This window comes from Cottoperca gobio, chromosome 13 (genome assembly GCF_900634415.1).
Source record: "Cottoperca gobio chromosome 13, fCotGob3.1, whole genome shotgun sequence".
Classification (NCBI taxonomy): Eukaryota; Metazoa; Chordata; class Actinopteri; order Perciformes; family Bovichtidae; genus Cottoperca; species Cottoperca gobio.
In genome coordinates this window covers 14,155,016-14,171,564 of record NC_041367.1, presented here as the reverse complement: position 1 = coordinate 14,171,564, position 16,549 = coordinate 14,155,016, and the positions used below count along the sequence as shown (strand labels likewise).

The window sequence follows — 16,549 nt, the reverse complement described above, 5'->3', positions numbered from 1 at the left end:
AATAGCAGTATGGACATCATCAGAGGCTTCAGCTCACGAGGACGAGAAGGGAGGGGAAAGAGCTTACTACCAGAGCATCAGATCATGTGCAACAGAGACGATCCTCCCTGACTCATCAAGAACGGAGGGAAACTCTGATCCCTCGCATGCTCTTAGTCTGCATGTCGAAGGCTCATGGGTAACCCTGCTGACCTCTGTGTCGACTAGTATACAACTTTATGTTGTGCTTATTGCATAATTATTCATATTAGATGACTAAGGGCATTATTCAATAACCAGGCTCCCCTTGGTTCACTGCCTTGTATATGTGGGACATGGTTTATGATGACACAGACTTGCAAATGTAACTTTTTTTCCCCCTTAAAAATAGCTGCACAACCAGAGCAATTATTAGAGCGTATATTATTTGATGTGATTCTTTCAGGCAACGTGTATTATTGGTCAGTGTCATCACAGTCACTGTCTGAACTGCGTCGAGATTTCCCTCCGAACAGAGGAGTCACAACATTGTAGTCATGGTAAATATTAAAGTAAAATATCAGAGCGATTATTTCCCTCATAGCTTTACTCCGCCATTACTTCTGTGTACTCATGTGTTCCAGCTCTCCGCAGTGCAGCCTACAGTACAGGCCTCCACTTTGCCTTGGGTTGTTGCCTTTTGTCTGGAGCTCTCTCATCTCTGGAGGTCACATCGCCTGCCCTGGAGGTACTGGTAATGGTCAGAGTGCCAACCGTGTGGGCAGTCTAAGAGAACCATATGCTGTCTGTTAAATTACACTCAGCGGAGGCGGCCGGCTGTTTGGTATCTAATGAAAATGACAACATGCTTAAAAAGCCATCAGTTAGGCATGCAGTGTATTAGAGCAGGTACTTCTTGCATCCTTTCCTTTCTCGACATTTCACTTCTTGTCTTCGTATTCCACGCTGATTGCCTCAAGAGTGCAGGGATTAAACAGGCTCAATAAACTAGCCTCTCGACACTATTCATCCAACTGGTTAAATTCTCCGTGCCCCGCCACCAAATATGTGTTTCTACATTTGCTATTTTATTGGAGGTTTAAAAATAGTATTGTGGTTCCCGGGCACCATTTTTTATTTTATACTTGTGGCAAATCAGGCAGAGAAGTGGAGAAGTGGATGTGCTTTATGCGTAGCATTTTCACACATGGTTTAGACACTGCGATAAAAAGGCCCTGTAGAAGGTTCTTTTTCACTCTTCATTAATAATTCTAGAGGGTGTTTCGACTGAGAGGTGACAATGTTTCTATGGACACCGCTGGCCTCAAGTCTCACAAAGACTAACGGCTTCTAAGCAGAGGAATAGCACGTTTTAGTTTTCAGTATGAAACTGTTTCTGTGAAAGCCGTGCAAACTCAGTGAAATAAATATCAAATGAAACACCCATGTTGTCACTACGTGGAGATATTATCCAAGTTTACAGTTATCCAAACGCCTGCCTCACCCTGTGTGTTGAAGCTGCGAGGTCACGAAACACTGAACAAATAGCTGTTTGTCCTTGAGGATGGCCACCAATGACAAGGCTGGGTTGCTACACTGGGTTTAAAAAAACATGGAGAAGCTAACCAGCACCCTGACGGCATCTCAATCATCAGTCTTACATATATTATAACTATATATTAGGTCGCATGTGTATATCTAAAGCTATGATTTTGTGTTATAGCTCAAACTGTTGTTGGTTAATTTATTATTCCTTTAACAAAATTAACTAGCAACTATTTTCACCTATCAATATTCAAATATTAATTGTTTCATTTTTCCAAGCAAACCATTTAAAATATTTTCTGGTTTCTGCTTCTCAAATGTGAATATTTAAACACTTTATTTTGTCATATCTTTGCATTTATGATATTAAACTAAATATATTTGGATTTTGGACTGATGGTCAACAAAACAATTGAATTATTAATCAATATCAAGAGTAATTGATAATGAAAATAATAATTATCCCTATATGTTTGTCAATTTATTCTTAACTGGTATATGAATCTGCCGCTTATTTTCTAATTGTTATTTAAAAAGTCCTCTGTTTTAATAATCCTGTAGCACAAATGCAGACATGGCTGGAGGCAGTATATGAGATTAATGACCTAATTTGATCGTTGAAGGATGTTTTAGAGTAAAAATTATTTTGTTTTTGAGTATACAACCTTTCCCTTCCGCTGCAAATCACACATCCCACCACCAGTGTTTTTAATTAGAAAACAACAATAACTAAAATGTGGAGAAGAAAATCCTCCCACAATCCTTATCACTGTGTCACTCAATTGAAGTCTCTGTGTGTGTGTGTGTGTGTGTGTGTGTGTGTGTGTGTGTGTGTGTGTGTGCAGCGTATGTGTTAGATGTGTCTGCGTGGGAGTTTGATGAATAGATGGAGGGGCAGTTAGCATGCACTCACAATATGTAAGATCACAGCTAAAGCAGCAGAAATAGCTCCGGTGATATTTGCAGTGTGAGTGTGTGTGTGTGTACAGCGTGTTTTAATCAATTCCTCGGTGTTGAATGCTTCAGGGAACATGAACATAAGATGGACGCCTCAGTGAAGTGCGACATGCGTGAAATTGTACTTCGAACATCACTGTCTTAAGTCAGTCGGAAAGCTGGCAGTTGGACGTTACATAATGGCATTTTAAAAGTAAAGGATTTAGGTTGCATTAAAAAAATGACAAAATACCCACACTGAGTGATATTTACTGAGTCCTTAATTACATCACTCGAAGGAAGTGAGTTGCAAAAATGAAAGAAGAAGAAGAAGAGGCATGTGTCTTTTGGATGTAATGGATGGCTTACTGAACAACCTTTTGAAGGTTGTTCTCAATGTCAGAGTCTTTTGTGGAGGGCCCACCTTGTTTGCACGGCGTGGAAGTGAGAGTTGGGGGTTGGTAAATATGTCTTGCTTGGACAGACACCCTGTGTTGCTTTGGCTGGCGATGATCAAGAACTGTTGAGATCGTAATCAAGATTGTTGCTTTGGCAATTAAATCTGACAGCAGAATCGGGGCTATTTCTCTGGAAAAATAACAGGTGGAAAGTGGTCCCTTTTTTCTTCATCTACAAAAGATTCAATTAACTGCGATAGCTCCATGTACACCTTTAATTGTGCACTTGGGACAGAGAAAACAAATCGTGGCTCCATTGAATTGTTTTAGCCTATATACAGTACTGCGGCAGTTTAAATGAGTTCCGAGAAGTTTATTTGTGTACTCTGAAAGCTGTTTACACCTAACCTGTTTGGTTTGGTTCATCCTGCAGAGTTCAGTTTTGTGCATGTGAGATTGATGCCACTCAAACCTAGGTGTGCATGAAAGCACTGCACCAGAGATACTTAAAAGTTGGTCTTTTTTGCAAATTCACTCATGCTCATATGTTAAGTAGTAAGTACTCTCAGCTGGTAAAATCACCCGAGAAGATAAGTCTATAAATGCAGTTAAGTGCAGCCTGATTTTCTGAGGTCAGTCACTGGAATAGGCTACACTTAGTTGAAAAAAGCATTTCAAAGGATGAGTGATACTTCGCATTTAAAGGGGACATATCATAAAAAACTCACTTTTTCATAGCTTGTGCACATGTATTTGAGTATCTGGTGTTCCTACCGATGCACAAACTGTGAAATTAGACAATTGGTCAGTTTTTTTGTTCGATGCCTGGTCAGAAAACCTGGGTTTTAACAAGCAATTCAGATTTGGTTCCCTTTCCTGTGTCACATGCAGTCTCATTAGAAAAATACCCCCCCCCCTGGAGTGTCTCCAACGGCTTGAGAACTACCTTTGCAATTTTTCTCGCAAGCCAATGAGCGCAAACTGGGCTTATCTTCGGGAGGGGGGATTAAAGAGACAGGGCGTAAAGCGATGCGTTTCAGGCAGAGAGCGAATACAGATATAATCAGATATACAGTATCAGAAAATAAAGTAGGTAAACATGTTCTAGTAGAGACCCAAAATCCAAGTATGAACCTGCAAAAGAGCCTAATATGTCCCCTTTAAAGACTTTGAAGGCTGTTTTAGTTTTTTTTACTGACCAGAATTAAATACACAGGAGCAAAAGTGTAAGGAATAGATTCAACTGTGTGTTCATCTGTTTGAACGTAAGCTGCAGTCAAAAGCATGTCCTGATCTTGAGAAGTTTACACTCCTGCAACACCAGCCAACGCTAGCGTTACATTTGCCAAACACACTTGTTAGCCCTCATCCTTAAAAGCCTTTTCTCTTGTTAAATTAAAGTGAAACACGCTGTTTGAAAATATGAACTAGCATGTAAGCAGCATCTTCAATTTTGTATCATCATAGTTATACACCAGGACTGGCACTCCACACTACAATTAAAGAATAATGCTGAATGCTTGTTTCCATGTCTTCCATATGGATTACGCTGTGTCTACATCAGCCGGTCATATGGACTTGTTGTTTGGGTATGAAGCTTAAGCCATATTCTGTCTGTATATCATGAATTAAGCCTTCAAATGCATGTTTAAGACCCCCGGAAACAGACAACTTTTCAACTGCACGGCCCTAGCATTTCCAAGTGGTATTATTTTTGGTGCTGGTTTTTTGTTGTACTATTTCCGCTACCTGGGTATAGCTACTGTACCGTAGCTATTTTTTTTGAGGTGCCTCTTTGCGAAATGCTTTCTATTAAGCAGTGTATATGTCTAGGGCTTTTATTGTGAAAGGTAAGAACAGAAGGAGTGTAGCTGTAATGCGCTGCTATATACAATGTGGGAGCAATAAAGAGTTTGTTGTCTTGGTTCAGACTACGGAGCCTCTGTGTTATTTTCTTATTACCTTCATGAGTATATTTGCAACTCAAGCACTATCGTCTTCCTTTGTGCCGTAAATGGAGCCTTCATTTTCCCGCGAGATCCCGGCACGGAGGCAGACAGAATTACATAGTGAAATCAAGGTTTATAGGGCATCAATCTAAACACCGATGGTGTCATTATTCTACAGCCATTACATTGTGCAATCAACATTTACCTCATAATGATAAGTTAAAGCAAAGAACTTGAAAATACTGCCACTTAAAGACAAGTCAGTTGAAAATATTATAAAGGCGACATTTTCAACCATCTCATGGAGCTAATAGCCTAAAAAGCTATCTAGCTAGCTACTGCTGATAAAATCCTCGAATGTGAGTTGTCATTTTATCGGGCAAAATTCACGCTAGACATAAAATATCTGCTTTTATATATATAATAATTTAATTAGTTTCACAAGGAAAGAATGTAGGGACACTACATCTTTAAATAAACTGGTTCCTGCCATGATGTTGACGTGTGATAGAAATTAGGTGTCATATAACTTCAAGTCGTCCACTTGTAAAAGCCTATTCAACACATTGACCTTTTAGTTTGTAGGAGGTAAATGTTAATATTAACTGGCAGTGCTCGACGTTTGTTCGCAAGTTGGAATAAAGAGCTGCAGAATCCTAGCAGCTGTCACTAATGAACTGAAGGTGCAGCTGATTAAACATAACGAGCTGTAGTGGCTTGTGTGTGTACGACCCATATTAGCTTCAACTCTACGGACAATGTGTTGGAGCTTATCGTAGCATTGGACCGCATTTAACTGGAATGTAGTTCTAAAAGAAGTCCCGCCCGCATTGACATTGAAAATATTGTTAAAGAGACTTACTGTATGATATTTCTCTTTCAGTCTATTACATTAAGTGACTATATCTAACTTGGTTGCATCTGGTTTTTTTTATTGGTGACAGTCTAATAACACACTATATGTCGGAACAAAAAGGAAGAGTGAAACCCCTACAGATGGTACATGTTCTATATTTAGCAGTCATTCGTCATTGAATCCATTCATTACATTTAATAGTTGTGATGAAAAAAAAATACATGTGAAGGGAATAACTACCCACAAGGTAATAGAAGTGCTCCAGTGTACAATCAAAGGCTAATTATCATACATGCTGAAGATAGATATTAGTCACGCGTGTAAAGCAGGGAATCATCTTTAAAGAAGGAGCCAGGTAAAATAATATTTCTGTTTCAATTTCTCCTCTTTTAAATTCCCTCTGGGAGAGGCTCTGTGCACAAAATGATTGTTCCACTGCTTCAATACCAAATCATTTGTATTGAGTCTGGGAAGAAAAATCAAAGATTGAACTATAAATGTAACCTTTTTATGATTCTGACAACTGGTGGCGTATGGCCCCCAATAACCCAATGTTATTTGTACTTGTACATTAAGGTGTGACTGTATATTTCTCTCTACAGACTGCTTTGAAGTGAACCCTGTGAGGAGCATCCAAAACGACACGGTATTCTGGTGAGTTCCCAAATTGAAATTAAAACGCTCTCCGCATTTACATAATATACTACCACACAAAACCTATCCAGACTGTGAACATGAGCAGAAAGTGAAGGGAGAGGATTTGAATCTATCGATCACTCACTTTTTATTCCACAGGGTCAGTATGTTTGGCTCACCATGCACACGTATTCTCACTACATTAAACACTAAGGCAGTTTCACCCAATTTCTTCTCTTTTACCCCCACATACTCAGCGTCTCGTACTTTTCCTCCCCTCTCTGTCACACGCAGATTTGACCACATGTTCACATGTAGAGAGAGAGAGAGAGGGGGGGGGGGGGGGGAGAGAGAGAGAGAGGGAGAGAGAGAGCTTCCGCAGAGCGACACTGTTAGCTATCCTCTCTTAGGCAGGGTTGGGCTGGCGCCACGGCTGTTTGCCTCATAGCCTGCGCAATGGGAGTCGGCTCCATTATCAGAGCCACTGCTTCGCCACCCTGCAGCAAACCCACCATTCTCTGCTCCTGCAGATTTCATTTCTTATCTCAATAGGGAAAACAGCCCCTCTGATGAACAGCAGAAAACACCCTGGGCTGCTGTGAACACGGATTGAGAATACTTACAATAGATGGTTTGATGAAATTATGAACGGGCATACCATTGATATTCCTCAAAGGAATTTGTAGTTGGTCATAGATATTCATGGAGAATTTGCTTTCTACTGTAAATAATTATTCAGGAAAAGGAAGCTTCCTGCATCATTAATCCAGTGGCGAAGCAATTATTTATGGAGCCGCCATCAAGGACATATCAAGCATTGAATGTGCATAATGTGCTGCTGCTGTTGTGTGCTTCACGTTTATGTCTTTGTGTTTGCAGACTGACAAAGGCTCTCACACTGTTCTCTCACACTGTTCTCTCACACTGTGCTCTCACATGACATAAACTTAGCATTAACCGGTGCCACATGTGTGCTCCTTCTGTTGGAAGTCTTGCGACAGCACATTATCCCCTCTTGGAGAAGAGCAACGCTGGATATTCCTAATGACATGATTTCATAAATACCTTTGTGCAACAGAAAGAGGATACCAAAACATCATACTGTTGTACTCCCTCCCCCCCATTGTTTTCCCATTTGCTTTATTTTTGACAACCTGCAAAAGTTATTTCCTGCTCCATTCGGTTAGAAGTCCAAAGTCTGTGATGAAAGTGAAAGATTTGACTTGGTGTGGCTTTTTCAGCCTTTTACTTACAGCTTCATCAATGTCATGAAAAGCCACCACAGTGGTAATTGTGTGTCAACTTTCGAAGGCTCTAAAACAAAAGTTATTATGGGAGCACAAAGAATGACAAAGAAAGAATTGATATGCCCTGGCTGAATTAGTTTTCTTGTGGTATACAGTAATCACCAGGAAGGGCTGCACTTACTGATAGTAGTGATGTCTTATCTGTGGCTGTTGCGTGAAGAGTAATTTACGACAATCATTAAAGTTTTGAGATCTCTGCTGTACAGTTACTTTAAGGATGTTCCTTTAAACATCCTTTTCTGTTAAGCACTTAGAGCACAAACAGTTTTTATAGTAATCACAATAAATGCACAGTGCTGTGGTGTAATGTGTGTGTGCCTGTGCAGGAGTAGACTCAAGTAAAAGAAAATCACAAGACTGCACGGACGCCATATCAAAGTGTGTATGAGAGACATCGCCACACGCCAGGCATGGCCGCAAAACGCTGCAGATATTGATTCTGATCTTTCTCAGGTGGCTGGGGTTTACATAATGTGGCACCGTGAGAGGACATTGATTTTTCTGCTTTGAACTGGCTGTCCTTCTGGATGCTTTTCTGCACAAAGGAAGTGTCTGGCTTCAGCAGTGCTCAGGGAAGCAGAAATCAGCTATATCAGCTCCAGTCATTTGGAAATTGTGTAGAAATAGAAAGTTAATAATCCATAATAATCCAATAATAGAAACAAATGAAAGAGGATGTAAACATTTTAATTTTTGAAGGAAATTAACATCATTATCAGTTAAATATTCTTAATATTTGTAACAGATTGAGGTCCAGGGGACAACACTTTCCTTAGTTTTACAAGCTGTTTTATGTACAAAGACTGCACAGAACAGAGGCCTAATACAGATTCATAACTCCTTGTTGTCCTTGTTAGTGCACATCTGTCTGCTTTATGGAGTTGTTTTTTAATGAGAAAAAACATTTGCAAACATTATGACTCTTTGAATGTTGTATTTGAGAGTTAAAAAATGACTGTGCAATAATGCAAACAGACCTATGGAGGATAGTGATAGTGAAAGAAACGTTTTAGGAAGACACATTGTGATGTTTCATGCTGATCATTTTGAGATAAAAAAAAAAAAAGTAAGGAAGTGAGTCTTCAAAGACACACTGATAATCATGTTGACAAGCTTGTTGATTAGATTTATTCCGGCTCACACTACAAAGATATAAACCAACACATTTCTTATTTATTTATTCTTCTTACAGTCAAAGTGGTCAGAGTTGTCAATTCAACAGTCAAAACTAATTTAGTTTATCAGGCTTACCTTAATCGCTGAGACACTGTCTCAAAGTATTTGCTGACACAGTGTAAACACTGTAAACAAAAACTTGAAATTCATTTGTAAGATTGCAGAAAGAAATCAGTAATCACATAATGAAATAAATACCATGTCATTTAATTAGTGGTGTTGATACTTCAGGATGCTGTTAACAGTTCTCCTTCACTTGGCAAAGGCTTCACAAAACATTACCTCAGGTTATAAAACTACCCAGTGTTTTCTATATAGCATTAAATCAATACTATAATGTTTAATAATAATTAACCAGCCCCAAGCAAAGTATTTTATGAATGATTGATTATAAGCAGCAATGCAGAGGATGCTATTTTGTATACATGTGTGAAATAAAGAGAATATCACTTTAACATTTGAGTTAGATTTCAGTTCCTGCATCTTCTAAACTAAATGATATTTTTCTCTTGTTATCATAGAGCAGGAAAAGGCAATACCAACTGACATGAGTCTAATATCAATAATTGCTCTTAGATGAACCATTTTACTCTATGAGAAAACATTCAGCCCTGGCGAAAATATCGGCATACCAAAGTATAGTTTTTTGACTCATCTTGAAATTAGATCTCTTCATGCAAATAGCTGTTTTGATGTCTTTTGTTGGCATCTGCTGCTTTTCTCAGGGCGCTATAATTAAACAGGAGGAGGCCGCAACCCTTCTTTATTCTGTGTCAGTTTGAGAAACGGCTTGCAGAACGCACTGTGTCAAAGCAATACAAGTTGAACAGCAGCTAGATTTCACACACAATGGAATCCATTTTTAGGAGTGCGTGTATTTGAAGATTTGTGAATGATTCTGCATTACTGCAGCGGCATACTGTAGAAAGAATCTAAAATCCGTTTGGGGAAAATTTGCACAACGGAATCGCATTTTGTATTCATCATATCATATACTATCGCATACAACTGAGGGAAAGTTGGAACTTATTTGTCGCTGAAAAATGTATTGAACTGATTTAATTCCTTCTGCTGGTAATGGCTTAAGTCGTGACTCGTGACATCCCCAATTATAGATAAACACATTAGAAATGGGGGTAAATACTCAGTGTTCAATTTAACAGAGTTATAGCACCTTGACCGTCTTTCAATTGTCTCCAGACATTTTGAAGGCAGCGCTCCATCACAATTGAATCTTCTTCCAAATTACAGAAAAAAATATCGTATTTCTTTTATTTACTCTCCACGTGTCACCACCCAGGTTTACACCCACCGCACATCCCCTGATCTGACAACATCCTCAGGATAACCCTCATGTATCATCATTAAAGGGCACTCGGGGCACTTTGTTAGAGTTTGCAGTCCAGTAAAGAGGCACAAAAAGGGGCAGAAAATAGATCTCTTTGATGAATAACAGATTATGATGGAGAGGTGAGCAAACGTTCCTCTCATTCGCTGCTCACATGGGCAGTGGAGCAACACTTGCCATCTCACACAGCAGCAAATTCCTGTCTGATCCAAAAGACAAGCTGCGAAATTGGATGTAATCCTCTCGGGTCTCTGTTAAACAGTGATGCAAATATTTCCTCTCAATTTTAAATTAGTACAAAAAGTGAAACTACATGAAACTATGTTTAAAAGATCAAATACATATGCTAATTCATCATCACTTTATTGTAATTACATATACTGCATGCATTGTATACAGTATTTATAGACGATCCACCAACATTTACATTACAAAGACAAACTTTCTTTAACAGTCTTGTGTGTCTGTATTATCAGAGGACCAGCAGCCTCTTTCAGCCTGACTCCTTTTGTTGTAATGTGACATTTGAAAATCTGACATAAAAAGTCCCACTGTGACTTGAGAGCTCACCCCGACTGATTCGAATTCAACTGCAGTCTGCGTTTGCTCGATTTTACTTGGCCCACCAAAAATACCAAAAATAGAAACCTTACTGACAACATGTTTGCTCAAAAGTGAGATAGCATACAGTGGCTTAGTGTGATAAACCTGAGCATCTAACTCATATGGAAGGAGGCGCGGGTTTTGCTGAGGACCCCAGGTGTAGTGCAGTGTCGAGTGTTCAGCTCTTTGGATGAGCGGTTCTCGAGAAAGCTGCAATAGCAGAGGCCGAACGGGCTCTGCTATTGCTCCTGGCAGCTGAGAGTGTTTGGAAGTGTCAGTCAAAACCATGAACATCGATCCATACAGTGTGCATTTCTTAACCCAAAGCTACTATGTGTATCTGTTTATTTCACAAAAAAACATCTGTTTGTATAACTGTATGCATGCCATGCTCAAGACGAGTGCAGCCACCTGCTGAGTAAGTGTTTCTCTAACATGTTCTACAGGTTGTTTCTACATTTGGTCTCTTAAAAGACAACTAATTAGGGAATCAACTATGGAAATGTTCATTATTTGAATTGATCTTTCCCACTTTTCGGCTGTTGTGGAAAATAACTGCATTTGTACTTTTGTCACATACTTTTACACTAAAGTATGCTTAAATACAGAATTAGAGTCACATTCAATGTGCTGTCAAGGGGAATGGGGTGCATCATGGCATGGGAAGGGTCATAATTTGCAGTATTGTAGGAGAAAGACGGAGCATTACAAAGAAAAAGTGGTCTCGTAGCCTTTTTTATCAAAATGGACACAACTTTTAAGATCTGCTTTTATTTCAACACTCTTTAATTAACAACATCAATAGGATGTAAATGTGTCAGATTTCAGCAAAAGGGCTAATTAACATTGCAGTCCCTGGACAGCTATATGTTATACATTAAAATAAATAAACCACATATGAAGAAACAACATCAAAGCACGTATAGGAGGAAACTGATATACAACAATCAGACTGTTAACACACTAAACATCACCAAGTGTTACAGAACTGTAGTCTTGTATGACTTTTTCACAATGATGCTGTTGTTTGTATCAATGCTGTTATTAGCTATTCTTTATTTTAGTCTTTGCTTTTCACAAGTAGCCATTTCAGCGTGCAGCTATTCACAAGGGATCTTAGACTAAGATCAAAATGGCAGAGAAATATAATATGTTGCCGCACGCAGAGAAAGGTGTGACTGCTTACATACTCTTTTTTTTGTTTCCTTTACTTATATACTTTAAATTGTATATATTTTTGATAACATATTGGAGCCACTGCAGGAGAAATAATAAATGTGTTGGTGGAGTTACGGTCAAGAAAAGGCAAAGAGCCTCTCTGTATGACGTCTCACAAAAGTGCCATGTTTAACGGTTCACGCTGTGGTTCTAGGCTGTGTCAGTGAGACCTGGCATCTCTGGAGACAGGCATAGTGGGACGTCCTAGGATGCTGCAGGAAGATGAGAGTTGCCAGATTAAGCTGAAATGCAGGTTTCTGCTCTCTGATCCACCCACTTTTCTAAGCGACTCAGGACCCACATACAGCTGCATCAATTACATTTGCATGTCAGCGGTTTGATACATCAAATAAAACACATTTTAAAAAGATGGAAATGTGAGTACAAACATGACAGGGTGAGATAAAGCATAACAGAAACTCATAACAGACATCATGTTCCCTTTGTTTGAAATAAACCTCTCCTGATTGTGCAGCACAGCAAGAAGAGTTATAAATTATTCAGGTGCCCCCCTATGGCCGCCCATTTACAGCCGCTCACTTGTATCTGACTGGACATATTCTCCTGCTGCATTCTTCCGTGATCTGTACTGTTTTAAAATGGCAGCAAAATACATGTGACCTCTGAGTAGGACTCTGCCTTCCCTCTAATGCTTAATTTATTCATTACACTCCGCCTGTATTGGGTATGCTCCACAAAGCCCGTAATCATAAATATTGTAGAATATCAAAATGATTGTGAAGACAAAGAAGCATATTTATGAATTATGTTAATAAGGCGAAAATATGTCTCCTTCCACATCACGGTGCAAGAACAACAAAGACAGGAGCGAGGGAGGAATAAGAGAAGGCAGTGGTCTTAGATAATAACACCATTTTCTGTATTGTAGCCCATGAAGGACATCTCTGTCCAGACAGCACAGCATGGTCATTTTTCTACTACCGCTGTTCTTTCATTCATGCTGATGTGGGGTGTGCTGTAGTGACTGCAGGGAGAAGGCAAGATGGTTGAATACCATCTCTGTGAAGCATGTCTTAGATTTTCGCTCACGTCTCCAAGACTAGCTGTCTATACTGTTTGAGGGCTCAGTCAGTTCTTGCAGGTGTGTGGGCATGACATTGGGAAATGGATGTCAGGTTGTCTGTAGATTGTGACACTCCTTTCAGATTTTTAGATGGTACATTTTGGATTTACTCAAGCTATAATTCTTGAGAGTCAAACCCCATATTTTGGGGAGGAAATAACCGTTCATTGAGTTAAAATGTAGTAATCACCCCTCTTTGTAGCAGTTTTTATTATTGTTATTATTATATATTGGTGGCCATTCATGTGCTGGAAATGCACAAATCTTTTACCTTTACCGGAAAAGAAAATGCATGAAGGACAGCATCAGTAGTTTCAGCAGGTGACCCGAAACTACTTCACTCAAGTGACGATGACTGCTAGTAGCTGTAGTAATTATAACGGGGGTCAAAGGAGGAAGAACGTGCAGTTGTGCCAGCACAACAAAGTTTGTGTAGGGACAAGGTCGGTGGTGGGAGAATGGGTCAACAAAACATCGGAGAGAGCTGTTTATTTCCAGTTTCCAACCAATAATCAACGTTGTTATTATTTGTAAAGCAGGACCATGATCGTTCCCGACCTTAACCACATGTTTATCATTATTACCAATGACAACTAACAGCGAACATCTCATTGCTGCTTCTTCACATTAAGAGCGCTTAATTGGTGAAACATGTGGCGGCTTTTGTTGTGAAGCAGCCCCAGGTCACGCAATGTATTAGATCACTTTTAGACATCGCAGAGACTGATGGAGCAAGAAGGTAACCATCCGGACTGTGATCTGCTGTTGTGTAGAAAACAACGTGCGCTGTGTGCACCATGAAATCAATGTGCAGTTGCTTAAGGCATGATGAGAGAAGTCCAATTATTGACTGACATTAAACATTAAAACAATGTTTGAAATTTCTATCTGCACTGTACACCAGTGCTTTTGTTCTTCTGACAGAGAAGACGCTCAACGAGTGTTAACATAAAAAAACAACTTCTACAGCTTTTAAGCTTCTAAATCAAAATTAAATTGAAAAATGTTGAACATATGAAATGCAACACATCTCTTTGAAATGCTGTGAAAACATCTTTTGAAATGCATAATATTCTTCATTTAAATTCATCCATTTTTATCAGACTTGCAACATTATTGCAGTTGGGGAGAGACACAAACGAAATCCCCCTCCTACTATAAACCCTAATGTGTCAAAGTATAAGTAAATATAATTAATCACATATTCTGCACTTGACAGTTACAGCTGCTAAGTGTATACACCGTTCAAAGGCAGACTGCAAGCTGGGGAATAGGTTTTTAGTGTCTGTTGCCAATTCAATCTCTTATCGTATGCAGTCATCAAGGGACTTACGGACACAAATTGAGGTCAAGTTGACTCACTTTAAAGAGAGACGCTGTCCAAATAAATGGATCAATAACTCCTCTAATCACTTGCCCACTTTGATTCTGTCTAAATTCTTTCTCCTGAATCCAAAATGAGAAATAGCCATCAGTAAATATTGTCTCATAGTCACCATTGAAACATGTCTTTAACGTGCTGAATACTGAAATGTGAATTGCCTCCAGTCTGTATATTAATCAGCATTGTCTTTCCTAACTAAATATATGTCTACACAACTTGTCACTATGTCATGATTGGAGTTTCTTACATTTGTTGATCATCAGTCGAGCATCGTTGGCCATATTTAGATCATCAGGATGGCGCTCTGGCCTCCAGCCTGCGCTTCTTCCCCAGAGTCCTCTCCTTCAGGCGATTAAATTGGAGCGAGCTGACCTTTCATCAGATATGCACAGCAAACTTGGTGGTTTAAGCATCAAGAAACAGGCGTGTTAACTTCAATTAATCAAGTGAATGCCATTACAGCAGGTGACACACACGAGGCGGTTCACTGCACCATCCGCATATTTTACTCATCGTCACATTACTTTTTGACTTTTTCCCAGCGGACGGGTTTGATTACCGGGCTCCTTCTCACAGTCACTCACTGTCTGCAATAATCGCGTCTATTTCTCTGCTAGCCTGGCATTATTTATGGCTTCAAGAGGGGTAAGGGTTTTTAAAACGTTTCAAAAGAATTATTATTGTCTCATTCATACAACTACGCTCAGCCAGTATTTACTTACAAGACACCACACATTCATATAAGCCAGATCCAGATTGCTGTATATACTCAAAGAAAGTTTAAAAAATAATATATTACACAAAATAGAAAGAGTTCATATATATAATAGTCCATCTTGTCCTGTTTTTCAGATTTTTGAGACGAAAAGTTAGCAAACTCAAAATTGAACAACTTTTCCAATTTCTGATCACAGACAGCAGAATATTTCATGCTTTGATTGAGCCATATCATGAAAAACTAAAGAAAATGGGACTCCCTTCACTTCCCCCTGAATCACACAGCTCACACAATCAATTTTCCTCCTGAATACTTGTGAGTCTACCAACTTCCATGGCCAGAGGAAGATTACCAGCAAATTGAAAATCTTTGTAACGTCTGATTTTGGCCAAACTTCTGTTTAATATGCAGAAATCTCACCTCACAACGTTTTAACATTCTTCTTCAAATTTAGCTACAACTTCACTGAGGCTTTACAACAGCAAAGCGATGCATAATGACGTAATGCACTGAAACATATTCATATATTTAGTAATCAACTGTCAACAACTCTGATAATCAGTAAAGAGTTTGTCTCTGTTTGATAGCCTTGTAACTTGAATATCTTTGTGATTTAGACTGTTGGACAAAACAAAACATTTTAGGACGTCAGCTTGAGCTACAGTATGTGAATCGAGACATCCATCATTTAGTGATACAAACAATGTAGAGATGAATTGATAATTAAAATAATCGCTTCAACAGACAAAGAGCTTCTGTTCTCTCATTCACACCAATAGTGATGCTACCGTGCAAGAATGTCAGGATAATGTCGAAGGTATTATATACAGTATGCCTATCTTAAAATGTATTTACTAAACTCTTCGCTAAGTTTCATAATCAAACAGAAAAGGAAAAGTCACAAATTAGTATCGGTAGCAAAACAAAAGGAAATTCTAACACAAAATCACCAAATGATTGGTAAAATGATCCTGGCTGGTCTGACTTCAGATATTCCAATTGGTGTTGAGAGTCATGCTGATGAAACTGAGATGAAATAAAAGCATTAATAACTTTGTCAAGGTTAGATTAGACCATATTATATAAGCACGTTCACTGGGTGAAGCAAGATGGAGCGGTCTGGAACTTAGATAAAGATTTGCATTCAAAACAACCACTTCAGATTCAGATTCACAGAGCCAACAGCAATATCCAGAAAGGCTGCACATGTATTGTTGAATCGAGGCGAGTGGGTGGAATTCAGTAATCCTAGATTCATTATTATTAACTTGCAGAAGGTTTGGAGATATCGCTTTATATCTGCAAGCCGATCATTAAGGTGGTTTTAGCTAGTGTAATTTCACAGAGGACTCAGACCTAATCATTTCATTACAGACTGGATATGAACATCTATTTGAATGAAAATGTTTTCAAACATGTTATCAATGATTTTA

General features: G+C 39.0%; 1 protein-coding gene across 1 annotated transcript in view; it reads left to right on the top strand.

Moving 5' to 3' along the window:
• lrfn1 (leucine rich repeat and fibronectin type III domain containing 1) overlaps positions 1-16,549 on the top strand; it is a 98,902-nt gene that overhangs the window by 47,491 nt on the left and 34,862 nt on the right. The window contains exon 2 of the mRNA XM_029447239.1: positions 6,245-6,296. The gene's annotated coding sequence lies outside the window, so the exon portion shown is untranslated. The remainder of the gene's footprint in view (positions 1-6,244; positions 6,297-16,549) is intronic.